This window comes from Herpailurus yagouaroundi, unplaced genomic scaffold, assembly GCF_014898765.1.
Source record: "Herpailurus yagouaroundi ecotype Mexico unplaced genomic scaffold, PumYag 163, whole genome shotgun sequence".
Lineage (NCBI taxonomy): Eukaryota > Metazoa > Chordata > Mammalia > Carnivora > Felidae > Herpailurus > Herpailurus yagouaroundi.
Genome location: NW_024412404.1, coordinates 44,687,370 through 44,702,695, shown reverse-complemented (window position 1 = coordinate 44,702,695; position 15,326 = coordinate 44,687,370).

Below are 15,326 nucleotides of genomic sequence, written 5' to 3'. Positions count from 1 at the left end.
ATGCGTAACCAACTGAGCCGCCCACGTGCCCCTATTTTGTCTAATTTCTAAGTATTGGGAGATTTACCTGTTATCTTTCTGGTTTATATTTTAATTTCAGTATGGTCAGAGGACACGTTTTTTAGGACTTTAATTTTATATTTTTAAACTTTGTTTTATGAACCAGAATACATTTATCTTGGTTAAAGTATGCACAATTGAAAACAATGTGTATTTTGCTTCTTGGAGTGGAATATTCTGTAAATATAAGTTAGAATCCATTGGTTGATGATATTGTTCACTTCTTTCATATCCGCTGGTTTTGTGTCTAGTAGTTCTATTTATGATTGATTAGGACATCCACAGCTGTATTAGTTTCTTTTTTTTTTTTTTCTTTATTCAGTTTCTGCTTCATATTCCCAAGTTCTCTTCTAATGTTTATATACATTTCAAGCCATTTTGGCTTCTTTTTGGGTTTAACCTTTTGTCATGATGCCATTACATTTTGTCATTATATAATTACTCCCTTAATTTCTGGTAATTTTCTTTACTCTGAAGTCTGCTTTGAAATTAATATATCCATTCCAGGTTTCTCAGGATTAGTGTTGGTGTGGGAAATATTTTTCCATCCACTTAATTTTCACCCAAATATAACCTTGCATTTGACATGAGTTTCTTGTAGATAGCACACAGATGAGTCACTTTTTTAAACCTATTTGCCGATCTCTTACTGTGAGTAGTGATTTAGATCATTTAGAGCCCATTAGTCCACAAGCAACCATAGGAGCGTGCATTCCTGAGCTCCTCCCTCTCCAAATTTTCTGCGATACTATCCAGTACACTGGGGTTCCCTCTTCTGTGCCCTGGCCACAAATGTGGGACTTGAGCTACTGAATTTGCCATGTACTTCCTATGACTTGGCCAGCATCAGGAACATAATAGAACAGAATAACTGAAGCTCTAGCTTTTTGGCCAAGGGGAGGACAAGAAAAAAACACAACTGGGATTTTCTTCACCCTCTTGGGACCACAGATCCTCTGATAGGAGAGGAAGACTTTCATCCCTTTAAGTTTATGTACTACTAGGTGGATGAACATTTGAACAGCCATTTTGGTGTGCCACGTACAAGACCGTATCAGGCAAACTAGAATATAAACAGCCCTTGAATCCTGTTTTTCATCATATACCCCAAAGAGACTCTTCATTGTGCAAAAGGATACCAAAGTAGTTGATCATTATTTTTTTGTATTAGCAAAAAAATTAAAATTAACCCATATTTCTATGAACAGGGAACAAATGATTTCCTTCTTACCTCCCTCATGTCTTTGCTCTAAAGTATCCTCTTCAGAAATACCTTTCTTGACCACCATATTAAAATTATTTGTCTCTCTCAACTCCAATCTCCATCTTCTTATCCTATTTTATTCCTTTAATTATTCTGAATGTTATCTGACACTACATTGCACTACTGGTTGATCTCCTTTCAGTCTTTCCCCCTAGGATTCCACAAGAATGTGGATTATTTATTGTTATATCACTACTTCACATTACATATTTATTTGTTAAAATATTTATTCTTTCTCTCCCTCCAGAATTCAAGATCCATCATGGTTAGAAAATTTGTCTTAGTCAATGCTGTATCCTCAGTAGCTGGAAAAGTGTGTTTTACAAAATAGGTGCTCAAAATATTTATAGAACATATGAATGTATGAATTATTTGAATCAATAAAAATTTCATGACATTTTATAAGTCTGTGTTTTTCCCACTTTTATATTTTATAAATGATTTTGGTTCAATTATAAGTGATTTTTTTTCCTATTATGTTTTATTTTTCAAATATATTTGAATGCATTTTATTTTTATAAGTGATAGTTTTTATTAATATTATATTTTAAATTTTAGCAACAACTAACTCCTTTGCTTAGCACTCAAGCCTATTTTATTTCATATCCACTCTTCCAGCAACCTATTTTTCTAGCCTCGCACTTTAGTACTTAGGAAACAGTATTTGGTACAGAAAACTGAGAGTTTCCATTATGTGCTCTATGTTTACTTCTCTAGCTCCTAACTGTGCTATTCTTTTCATCTGGAAAAGACAGCCCAGGATAGGATTCCCTGGTAAATACATTTTGGGATGACTTGTGTGTAGAAAAAGCTAAATAGATTCTTTTAATTGCACGTGTATTGAAAGCATTTATATTTGCTAATGTGTATTATGAATCCCCATGAGGGATCTATAATATGCAGAGATTCAACTTGTTTGCCCATAGAGTTCCGTTTTAAATTTTAATGGTGTGGGGCGCCTGGGTGGCTCAGTCGGTTGAGCAGCCCCCTACAGCTCAGGTCATGATCTCACGGTTCATAGGTTTGAGCCCCACGTCCAGCTCTGTTCTGACAGCTCAGAGCCTCGGACCTGCTTCAGATTCTGTATTTCCCTCTCTCTCTGCCCCTCTCCTACCTGCACTCTGTCTATCTCTCAAAAATAAATTAAAAAACATTTTTAAAAAATTAAATTTTAATGGTGTGCCACTGACCATTTCTTTGAATATTTCACAGTATGGGCCATTATATCTTGTTAAATTTCCTACTGTGTTCAGGCAAATAATCATTTGACCTTGAAAACTCCCTCACTGCAATTGATTCACGTATGAGATAGTACATGATACTAGATAAACACGTAAGTGATATCTGTTACAAATTTCTATAGGAAATTCAGCACTTTGTCTAGTGTGACCCTTTAAGGATAATCCTCTTTGTTCTTAACCTCCTGACAATGAAATCCAGCCTGTTAAATTGACCCCGCCATTCCACACTCTCCTCTAGTCTCCGAAGTGTGCAGTGAGTTAAGGCATCTGTGAAGAATGTGTTACCTCTTGTTACTGCTGAATGGTTCACTGGGTGAACTTGTTCTGTTCATATGAGTCAAAGTCAATTTGACAGGTAGAAGTTGCTTTCAAATTTATGATGAGAATGAGAGAAGAAAATGCACCCTGGATTGTTTCCCACCCTTTCAGTGTTGCTTGACAATGAACTTTTTAAAGATTAGAGTCCAAGATGGTGGTTTTAGAGAAACGACGGGTTGGAGTTTCATTTGGTTGCGTGACCAAACAAACGGACTCATTTGGATTAAGGCTGAGTTTGGAATGTGAACTTGGTTTGCGCTGACAGAATTCTAATTTCGTTCCCCCTTCAAAATGTATTCAGAGAAAGAACCATGGTCACTCCATCTGTTTTACAGTTGACAAGTTTAATCCTTTTAGAAGGGTTTCAGCCAAAGTCACTCACAAGCTAGAAAAGCACATGGTGACAATGCTGAATTTGGAAAATTCGTTTGTCCCTTTAAAATTATTAATTTATTTCACTTAGCATCACACTGTCCAGTTCCATCCACGTTGCTACAAAAGGCCATATTTCATTTTTTCTCATTGCCACGTAGTATTCCGTTGTGTATATAAACCACAATTTCTTTATCCATTCATCAGCTGATGGACATTTAGGCTCTTTCCATAATTTATAAGCCATACAGAGAAAGACAGATACCATATGGTTTCACTCTTATGTGGATCCTGAGAAACTTAACAGGAACCCATGGGGGAGGGGAAGGGAAAAAAAAAAAAAAAAAGAGGTTAGAGTGGGAGAGAGCCAAAGCATAAGAGACTGTTGAGAACTGAGAACAAACTAAGGGTTGATGGGGGGTGGGAGGGAGGAGAGGGTGGGTGATGGGTATTGAGGAGGGCACCTTTTGGGATGAGCACTGGGTGTTGTATGGAAACCAATTTGACAATAAATTTCATATATAAAAAAATAATAATAAAGTATTTAGGTTTCTTGCCTTAAAGAAACCTCTAAAAAAATAAAAAAATAAAATTATTAATTTAGGATAGTAGGAAGATCCACCAAAAAGTTCTAGTTTGAGCTTCATAATTCATGTCACTAACTCCCAAACTTGAAATGTCTTTCTGTAACTTTTTTGCTAATCAACACCCATTTTTCAATGATTGACAAATATTTTTAAGTTATGCAGTAGTATTATTGTGCTCTTGGTGTGGTTAAGACCTATTGTATACTAAGTATTTACTAAGTACCAGAGATAATTATAAATATTTTACATACATTGTTTCATTTTGTCTTTACCACAGTTCCTTTATTTATCCTCCACCAGTAAGAAGACTGACATGACAAGAAAATAGGGTACTTTGTCCATAGAGCCAAGCTGGGATTCAAACCTTCATAGTCTTGGTTCAAAACCTGAAGGTCTCATGGCTATACAGTATGACAAGTGAATTTAAAAACATAGGCTCTGGAGTAAACCCCTCCCTTCCCCGCCGCCCCATTCCAGAGTCTACTGTAAATGGTACAACTTTGAGTAAATCGCTCAATCTAGTTAACCTTCACTGTCCTCATCTGTAAATTAAAGATAAGGAAGGTACCTATTTCATGGGCTATTTTTACCGATTAAAGGTATATAGGCATGCCCATGGTGGGGATGAGTAAACAATCAGTAATTGTTATCTGTTACTCTGATGCTATTATTCTGATCATGTCAGAAAAGTTTCTCCATATAAACTGGCTGGTTCCTCTGTGGAGAGTTCTGTCAAAGGCTTATCTGGGAAAAAAAAAAATGTAGTGATACAGTAAAAGTTTAGTGTGTTTCAAGTTACAGGTAAGATTTCCTGCAAGAACGCATTATTCTAAATCACTCTTGAATTAATCTTTCCTTTTTTAAAAGGATAACAGTTCAGTACCATCATCATAAACTTGGCTATCATGTTCGTGATTAATAAAGGCACAAAATGTTTTGAAATGTGTGCTTCAATCAGCAAAGAAATAGCACCCCTGCACTCTCACCATGGACCACAAAGATACCTTACTACTAGATTTGTCTGTTTTCTACCTGGTTCCAGTCAGCTTCACGATCCATAACCTCAAATCAGGAATTTTATTTACGGAATTGATGGACGACTTGCAGGAAGAGAATGTATGCAACAAGTTCCAATTCATTTACAGACACAAAACAGATTTACCCTCCTAAAAGACCCAGGGAATAATGCATTCCTAATGAATATTCTGGAATGGTAACGTCCTTGTATTGTACCTATTCTGTGAAAAATGGGTCTCCACTCTAAACAAATTTATAAATTTGTAAACAAGTTTATAAATTCAGTTCGTTTCACACATTTTTGTAATCCAGGTACTTTATTTAGTAAATAAACAGATTATTCTCTCTAGACTTCTGATGTAGCAACAATAGACAACAGTTCAACTCAAATGGCTGTGTTCTGCAGGTCGTTTACTGGTCTCACCCACACATCTCCCTTGGCAGAATCCAGCAGAGTAAATTGAATTACTGCACGTTACAACCATTGTCAATAATTGCTTTTACCCGTTGGTACTTCCTTGCAGTACCTTAATCCGTAAGTTTGTATCCTGCTTTTGAATCCCCTTCCTTTCACCCTCACCCTCACAAGGTCTATGGCTCTAGTCTAAATGTATCATTATAAAGCTTTAGAAAGGTATACTGTCTTGTTTCCACAACTGCAAGTCTGAATTGAGGGGCTTTCTTGAGTCAGGCCCTACACTGTTAGTCCAACAAAATGATGTAGAAAAAGTCTGAGCATGTCATTTTCAGATGTAACCCTCATGCTTGTATATCCTATGTTATTCATTTGGACAAAGACTTTTTTTAAAAAAATTTCCTCTAATAAATTTCATCCTCCCCAATTTTTCTATTGAATGGAACATCACACTATATCATCATAGATTCAGTGTTGACCATAAATTTATAAGCAGCTCCCCATACATGGCCACAGCAAGGTATCTCACCTTGACAAGCAGGCAAAGTTCATGTTAGCAGGTCATGTCCTACTCTAACATGCTGTCCTCTCTCTTTAGCCTCCTGCCAAAATGGCTTTGGTGGGTTCAGACATCACCCAGATGCCTTAATAATATTAATTGAAACAATCAACTATATCATTTATAGTGTGTTTCCCCCCCCCCCCCGTTTGATTATTTATCAATCAGGGTGAGAGGCGGATCTGAGTTCATCACACTGATGCTGCAAAACTGGTCTGCAAAGAGTAGATATCCCCTGACAGAGCCCTACTCATTATGTTCTATCCTCTTTATTTACTAGCTACTCTTCAGTTTGCTCCATTCTGTCCGCACCTCCAACTAAACTGCTCTTTTAAGTGGTCAAATCAAGGGACTGTTTCTCTGTATGGACCTTGCTTTAACATCTCAGCAGCAGCAGTTAGCACACCGCTCTGTGTTATGGGGACATGTTGTGTCTCTCAGCCTCTTAACGCAGACCTTCTTGGATTGTGGGATCATGTAAATTAGGCTTAGGTATCTCTTCTTTCTCTTTTTACCCTCACAGCTGTTCCTTCTCTACCTGCTCTTGGATACTGGGAAGTTGAATCTTCTCAGATACACTGTATCTATCTCTACCTCCAAGAAGCTTGAAATATTGTGTTTCTGATGACGCTCAGCTTTGAATTCAATCATGCACTTTCCCTTGAGCTCTAGACTTGGACACTGAAATGGAGGCTAAAGTGCTAAGACATTGAAACATCTCAGAGCTGATAGGTTTCCCAATTTTCCACAGAAATGTGTTTTTCTACCCTTACCCATTTCAGTAAATGTGCCTGCATGCCATTCCATTGTTCACCCCACAGCATAGGTGGTTACTCTTAATTCTTTTTGTATGTTAGAGAACATGGAGAGTTAATTTTCACCAGACTGAGAGATTTCAATAGGAGAATATGAGTGGGAGAATGAACGTAATGTTTTCTGTTGAGCCTGATCTCTTTTATCTTTTTAGCCTTTGTTTCCTTTCCTTTATCTTCCTACCAAGGAGGTTTCTGGATTCTTAATTTTCTTACATTTTTATATTGCATATTTAATGATGACTACCCATAGAAGATAATGATACTATAATTTTTGTCTAAGATATAATTGTTGGGATGTCTGGGTGGCTCAGTCAGTTAAGTATCTGACTCTTGATTTTAGCTCAGGTCATGATCTCCTGGTTTGTGACTTTGAGCCCCACATCAGCTCTGCCCTGATAGCGTGGATTCTGCTTAGGATTCTCTCGGTTTCTCCTTCTCTCTGACCTTCTCCCCATTGGCGCTCTGGCTCTCTAAAGTAAATAAATGTTAAAAATAGTATAATGGTTAAAATAAATGAAAGAAAATTTTAAGCCGCAAGATGTTTTGACCTACAACATTGCTCTTCTTTGATAATATTAATGGCTGTGATTTTTATTGATGAACAGCTGACAGCTGACCCCACTGCAACAGGTCCATTGACAACCCTCATAGGAGGGTGAGGTGGGAGTTAACATGGCTGACCGAGTCTGTACATAGGATCAGGGGAAAGACCTGTCTAACATGACCCTTTCATCTTGGGGTATTTTTTTTTTTTTCAAATTTAGAAATTGATTTCATCATAACTAAAAAATGAAACAATGACACATAGAATGTCTCATACATCTGTACATAAAGTATGTCGAGTCCACCAAATTCCTTCATGAAAGTGAGCTAGACTCTAAATCAAAAATTTCACTCTACACACAATTTCTAACTTACAAGGAAAAAATAGAATGTTTTGCAAAGCAGGAGTTTCATGTAATTGAACACTTGAGAAGAAAAACTTTTGCTGTGCCCGGAATCATCCCTCTGAATCGAGAATGAATTCTGGCTAAGACGATGTCTGCCTTTTTAGAGGTTAACACGCTTAGAGGGGAAAGTCAGAGGAGTGTTTTTGACACATAGCACATGACTCAGGAAGATACCTTGATATAATTTCTGAGGACAGGAGTAGGTTGTAAGTGCCAGTGGAAAAGAATTCTCATTAAAAAAATCATTGAAATAATTGTAGAGGAAAGGCATTTTCTGCAAGAAGTGTAAAGACATTCTGGAAATTGATACATTTGCAAAGCTATACTGGCCAAAAAAAAAAAAAAAAAAAGGAAAAAAGAAAAGTTTTATAAGGGAGTCAAGGAAAGACTTCCTCCTGTTCATCCTCCTCTGATTCTATCAGAGATCTGTTGATTTGCTTTGCTCCTCTGCATTGGGCAAACTGAGAGGACAAGACGAAGAGAAAGTATGCTGTTGTTCAGCACATGTTTTCTGAAGCATTTGGTGGTATTGACAGATACTTGAAGGAAACTGATACTTTTTCAGGCAGATGGACCTACTTTGAATGAAGTTATTTAAATCGGAAGCTGACATGTCTTTCTGGAAAGGGCTGGCACCTAATTTTAACCTGTGTGGGCCCTAGGATTTCTGTTGCATCTATGCAATTCAGCCTGTACAGAGTGAAAGTGTTCCTAGACTGTATGTAAACAAAAGGGCATGGCCATGTTCCAGTAAGCCTTTATCTCCAGAAGCAGGTGGATGGGTAGATTTGGCCTGCAGTCTTCTTGTTGTCAATCTCTACCTTCAACTCTTAAAGAAAGCTTTAGTAAAGGAATCTTTACTAGAATAAAAAAAAAAAAAAAAAAAAAAAAAAAGACAAACATTCAGTGCAAAGTTTACTAAACCTAAGGTTTAAAAAGCCTCATCAGGGCATTCGTTTCCTGTTAAAAAGCTCACAGAAAAGAACATCTGCAATATTTTTAGTCTTCAGTTTTAAATTAAAATATAAAAACATTTATTAAAACATATAATACTGTGTTATTTACATAATTTGAGCAAATAGTACACAGACTTTCAAGATCTGAACCTTAATTTTTAGAGCTTCACTGGAAGCAAATAAAAAGCATACTTAAATGGTTGTTTGCTGTCTTTTAGGAACAAATTAAACCAGAAATCTGGCATTTTCCCAGTCAGTCTTCTGTTAGAACAATATGAGCTTATCTCTAAACCTGGTGAAAAGTCTTAAGTCATGTCTGAAATCTTAAAATCTTGAAAAAAATTATTCTGCTTGCCATCTAAGCTAATTAAAGTAGGGGGTACAATTGCAGCTTTTGATAGTTTACTCACTTGTCCTTTGATTATATCTTTGCATAAAAATGTCACCATATTCTAAAAGATCTTTCACCAAAAAATCAGCGTTGCAGGCACCGTAGAGAGTGAAAGATTTGTAAATCAAGCTTCTTGTTCGCAATACTAAGAAAAATGCAAGATTTTCAGGCAGATATCAAGCACATAATAACACATGTGCAGCTTTGGAGAAAAATAGCCAAGGATCCATTGCAGCGAAATTGAAATAACAAATTTATACATACCATGGAATTGAAGAAGTCCCATCTTCAGGAGCTGCTTAGATTTTAATTAAAAAGTAATGATTTATGAGACGTGGATGTAATCAAGGAAGCACTGACATCATCAGCTACTAGTGAAGAAGGTACGGATCTAAATTTAAGCAAGAGAATGAAGGTCAGTCAAATCATCATAAGGATTCATGGAAAGAGTGCAGATTTTTTTAGCATCTGAAAATGGAGGATTTGAAAACCCCTTTCCTTACATGTGGATGGAAAAACCACTTTGGCTTTAGGATACACAGCCATTTTTTTACCTCTGCAGGTTTGTACAATAAAAGCACTCATGAAGCCATAGATCCACTATTAAGTCAAAGTCCCAGTGACTTGGAAAAAAATATTTTTAAGACATTTTTTTTGTTTTGCTTGCAAGTTGTATTTTTCCACTGGGGAAGTGGGAACATGGGCAGTCCCCTAAGGAAAACATGATCTTAAAAAATGTAAAAAACAAACAAAAAACCCCCCAAAACTAATTATCTTCTCATTATGGTTTGAGGAAAGGAAGGGGAATCAGTCAAACATTCTGTTTTTTTTTCTGTTTTGCTGTTGCAGTTGGGGTTGTGCAGATTTTCATGCTCACCTGGAGTCTATAGAATTGCTTCAATTAGGTACCAAAGCCCAACCTCAGTCCTCTAAAACCCACATATGCACCCTACACAGTCTTAGAACAACTGCACATTTTTCTATCTGATGCCCTGTGGCTTTAGAGCCCTTAGCTTCTTACTTTTTACAGCAACCTTAGTGAGGAGGAAAAAGTACATTTTTATAACACATGTGATGATGTGCATAATGTTCCCTATCCAGTCCCTGTATCATTGGTGTATTTTCAGTGACATATAGCATAGAACGTAAATAAGATGTGGAGTAACAAATTAAAAAGCCTTTCTAGAAACCTCTAATTACGATTTATGGCTCCCCTGGTATTACCTAAACTGGATACTAGTCAAATAATTACAAGTTCCCCAATGAGTGTGGGAGTGTATGTTGTAGACGAACAACAGATGTGGTGAGAAATGTGATGTATTATTAAGGGAAAGCCACAAGGTAGTTTTCTTAATCGGTGACACTCTGTCAGTGCACTGCCAGACAGATGATGACAAAGGGCATTTTTTTTTAAATGCTGGCATTTTTCTGCCCTGCAGCTGTTCTTTTTGGATAAGGACTCCTTAACCCCATCACTTTTCTTCAGTACATAATATCAATAGCATAATAAAATGGACAGATATGCTCACCTAGTCCTTTAATAATTTAAGCATCATGAATACTTTCATTGCATTTGTAGTTATGTAATTAATATACTTATTGAGACCTGCTCTAGGAAAGGCACTATGCCGTTGCCTTATTAAAATCATAAGTATGTATATGTATATATATGTGTGTGTGTATGTGTGTGTATGTGTATGTATATGTATATGTATATGTATATGTATATATATATGTATATGTGTATGTAGTGTTTGGCCTAGAGGGGAGTATGATCTAATACATGATTCTTTCTTTGTTATATGACATTATTTTTTAAAATGACAAATTGTATAAATTGTATTAATCCAACATTTATTGAATACCTACTGTCAGCTACTGGTTAGACTCTTGAACTCAAACATTAATGTCTTAGCCTGTAGATGCCTACGATCTAGTGAATGACAGAGAAAGCTACATAAATGGCACTGCTAGTTAGTGGAGAGGATAAGTGATCAGATTTCCATCACTATATTAAGGGAGTAGGAGAAAGGTTAAAATTCTGAGTGGAGCTGCTGGGAAGACAACTGGGATAAGATAGAATATGACCTTGTTTATTTTATTTTTTTTTTTAATTTTTTTTCAACGTTTATTTATTTTGGGGACAGAGAGAGACAGAGCATGAACAGGGGAGGGGCAGAGAGAGGGAGACATAGAATAGGAAACAGGCTCCAGGCCCTGAGCCATCAGCCCAGAGCCTGACGCGGGGCTCGAACTCACGGACCGCGAGATCGTGACCTGGCTGAAGCCGGACGCTTAACCGACTGCGCCACCCAGGCGCCCCAGAATATGACCTTGTTTAAAAGAAAAATGTAAGACTTAATCCTGATATGAAAGGTCTTCCCAGGTAAAGTAATGGCTTGAATTGAAAAAACATATATATATATATAAGGATAAAACTCTCAGGAATGCAGTTTATATAAGGCTGGAGATCACCTACAATTATTACATAGGTATCTGTTCGATGCGATGATATATTGGCAAAATTAAACAAGAATATTATTTTCATGGTGCTTACAGTCTAGCTGGAGGGTGAGAGCATCTATTCTGCAGGATCATATTTGTTTATACGTTGTTGTAATGACAGGAACTTGGATTTTGAAGCAGTTGTACCTAGTCTGAGTCCTAGAAATTTTGTGAGTATAAGGAACACACTTGGAATTGCTGTACGAATTCTGAAACTTCAAAGAAATGTCAGTGTGCTGACCTGACTTAAGGGATATAGAAGTACGACTTCTCCTCCAATATCACACAACAGACTTCCTTGCAATCCATAGGAAAGCACTGGACAGAGCAGACAATACTCTGTGGACTTGATAGAGGTGACAAAATGCTGTCAATAATGATACTACCTCTTTGTAAGGCAGATGGCATCTCAGCATATTGTGAACCCTGTTGTTGCAACTGACAGTCAAAAAGTCCAGAAAGGAAGATGCTATCACTTCTTGAATGTCAGTGTAACAGTCTTGGCCTCTCAGGTTGGGGCCATCAGATCTGTCTCCATCAGCAAAGGGGAAGAAGTTAAGATGAGCTGGCTAACCCATGAGCAGTGGAACCACACCAGCAGCCACAGCAGTAATGGCCAAACATCTCATGTTTGCATAGACTGCTGGGTAAGCCCTAGTGTCACTCTTGCCTCAAAGCACAGACTTTGGTGGGTGTTGTAGTATTCTCTGGTACTGTGATGTTTCCCCATCTGGGTGAGTCCAGTCTGAGCAGGGCTAATCAGCCAAACCTCTGAATTGTGGAATTATAAAGGGAAGGATGACCCAGGATATCAAGATAGGAAACATTTGCAGAGGAGAACTCGAAGTCAACCTTAGGTGATTATGTGAAAGCTTGGTTCTCTCTTTGCAGGGTGTAGGCTGATGTTCCAGATACTTAATTCACTCGCCACTCATATTTTTATCTGTACAAAAATCTCTCTTTTCCTTTTTTGCATGAATAACATTACTAAGTAATTTTAATAACTTTTAACCCTCACAAAGCTCTCAGAAGTGGACGAGGATTATATTTGATCTCTAGGACCGTATTATTGCCATGACTCTTCATGTCTTAGACTCTATTTTGATTTTTTAAAAATATTTTCTTAATGCCACAATATGGATTTTCTCAGTTCCCTAGACTTTCACATCTCTGTCTTTGGACAGATAGACCCAATGTTGATACCTCATTATATAGCACATCTGAAAGAATTATAATGCCCACTGGCATTTACTCCATCTGAACTCCTTACTGAACAGTTGTCATAGCCAGAGAAATACATTGAGGCATGAGAAGTGGACTGTTCTTTCATACTTACAGCTCACTTAAAGCCCCAGTAGATTCTAAATTCATGGAAAATTGTTAGGGTATCTCTGTGTATTGCCATCTCTTTCTAATCTTTAGACGGAATTTATATAAATGGGTGTGTTTGCATCCAAAGAAGATAAATAAAAAATGCCAATGAGGTGGGGACACACAATTCATTTACCCAATTTATAGTACTGATAGCCTACTGAATACTACAGTTTTGCAAGGGTTAGGGACACTGACTCTCCCCACAGTTGAAAATCCATGTATAAAGATAGACTTCCCCAAAACTTAACTTGACCAGAAGGCATACTAATAACATTAACAGTACATTGACACATATTTGGTGTGTATTGTATACTGTGTGTCTCTACAATAAAGTAAGCTAGGGAAACACAATATCATTAAAATCATAAGGGAGAGAAAATAAATTTACAGTATCATACTGTATTTATCACACAAAAAAAGCCTGTAAGTGTCTAAGTGGACCCATGCAGTTCAAATCCATGTTGTTCAAGGATCAACTGTATTTCAAACTTCATCCAAATGCCTTTACCCCAAATTTAAAATGACTACAGATATTCATGTAATAAAGTCTAAAAATTCCAGTTAGCTGTGTGCTCAGCAGAGGGTCTTTAAGATCTAACAAAAATCTATTTGTGCATATTAAAATATTCTGCATTTCCCATTTTCAATGATGGTGCACGCATTTTAAATACGAAGGGATTAAGAAGCCATAAAAAAAAAAAAAGATTGTGGAAGGCTGACCTGCATAGATAAATAAAAGTGTTAGTCTGAGAGAAGAAAGTTTGAATTAGAAATGAGATAATTAAAAGTGTGAAGATATGGCGAAACAAATAAGTAGATAAGTTTGGAAGATTGAGGTCCACCAATAGGCAATCTTAATACGTTGGCCAAACTATCTCATTGATCAACATGGTGCCTGCAAATTGTGTTTTTAGTGGCAACAGTAGAAAGTCTATCAGTAATGTGGTATAAAACAGAAGAGAAACCAGCACTTTACTTGATACAGGATAATGGGGCCACTGACCAATGAACCATGACAGTAGAAACCACATTTTTTAATTAATTAATGAATGAATTGCATGCCCTTTAAATGACCCTAATGTCTTTGTTATTACTTCATGGCTCTTTATATCCAAGCTCTTCATCTTTTTTTGTGCAGTTTTCATAATGAGTATCAGTCTGCATTGCTTAATTTTCATGCAGAGAAGGCAATCCTTGCAGCAACGCGATATGGGACGGTTGCTATTCTTTGATGTGGTGGCTTTTGCATGAGGTCCTAGGAGCGTGTTGGGCACTGTAATTTCTTAGAATGGATGTAATAATATTTTAGCATCTATTACTTTCAAATGCCGCGTGTGACTCTTCCATCCAGGAGAAATGGGATATTCTTGGCTTTGTAAATTAATATAGTTCATGTTGAAACATAGACCATTATTTAAAAATACTACCACCACCCTAAAAATGTCTATTGTGTCTCAGTGAAAGGCTTTTTTCTTGTGACTGCTTTCAGTTCCACTTTTTTGTTCTAAGCTACTTAGATACAGCCCTTACTAGTGAGCTTTTGTCTTTGTCAGAATGGTGTGGAATTTTTTATTAATATTTTGTTTCCAAAAACCTTGATAAACAAATGCTTTTCCAAAAGCACTTCTATGCTCCTCAAGGGTTTTGAGTGCTTTCCTGTTGTACCAGAGAACTTTGTGACTGTCCGAGACACAAAATTTAACTTCAATTTGGATGTATGCTTTATTATTCTGTTTTTAGTGACTCGACTCAAGTTACCAAAGTGTCGACCCAAAAATACCTATTAAAGAAAATCTACACCCACCTGGTTGATCCACTGGTGGTGAAAAGACACTCTTCCTGTCAGGGTCTGGCCTATTGTGTTCTACCCCAGATGACTTGTCTTATGAAGGCAAAGTACAGATGACAAATTACACACGGCAGGCTCTGCCTGGTTCCTTATACCTGGTGGTAAGTCAGTAAGAATGAGACATCTGTGAAGTGTTTTGAGGTAGCCAGGTACAAAGAAATCTACAAGTGAAATTCATCCTTGTTATTACAAATGGAAATATCAAAGATTCTGGGGAGGTAATTCTAGAATACAAATCATTTTCCAAAACATGGCTGTGCCTTTTCCTTCCCACCACCCACCACCAAAGAGAATGATCTCCTTTGAACCACCAAAGGGGGTGTAGGGAAAACTCCTTAAACATTTTGGTTTGGATATTACATTATTACAGAAGTTAATAGATATCCTTAACTGGCTATATATAAATGAACATTTACTTTGACAGGTTGTTCAATATACTCCATGCTGTCCAGCCAGCATACAATATGAAATGAAATTAGAGAGCAGGAAACTGTCAGCTGGAATAGATGATTACAATGTATTTACCAAGTGTGTACCTGGGAGCTCTTTTAAATTACTACCTAATTAAAAGGTAGTTTGTTCTTTACTCAAGCTGCTACTTTTCTTAGAGTATGTAGAGTGTTCTTATCATAGTTATAAGAATCCAGTAGTTC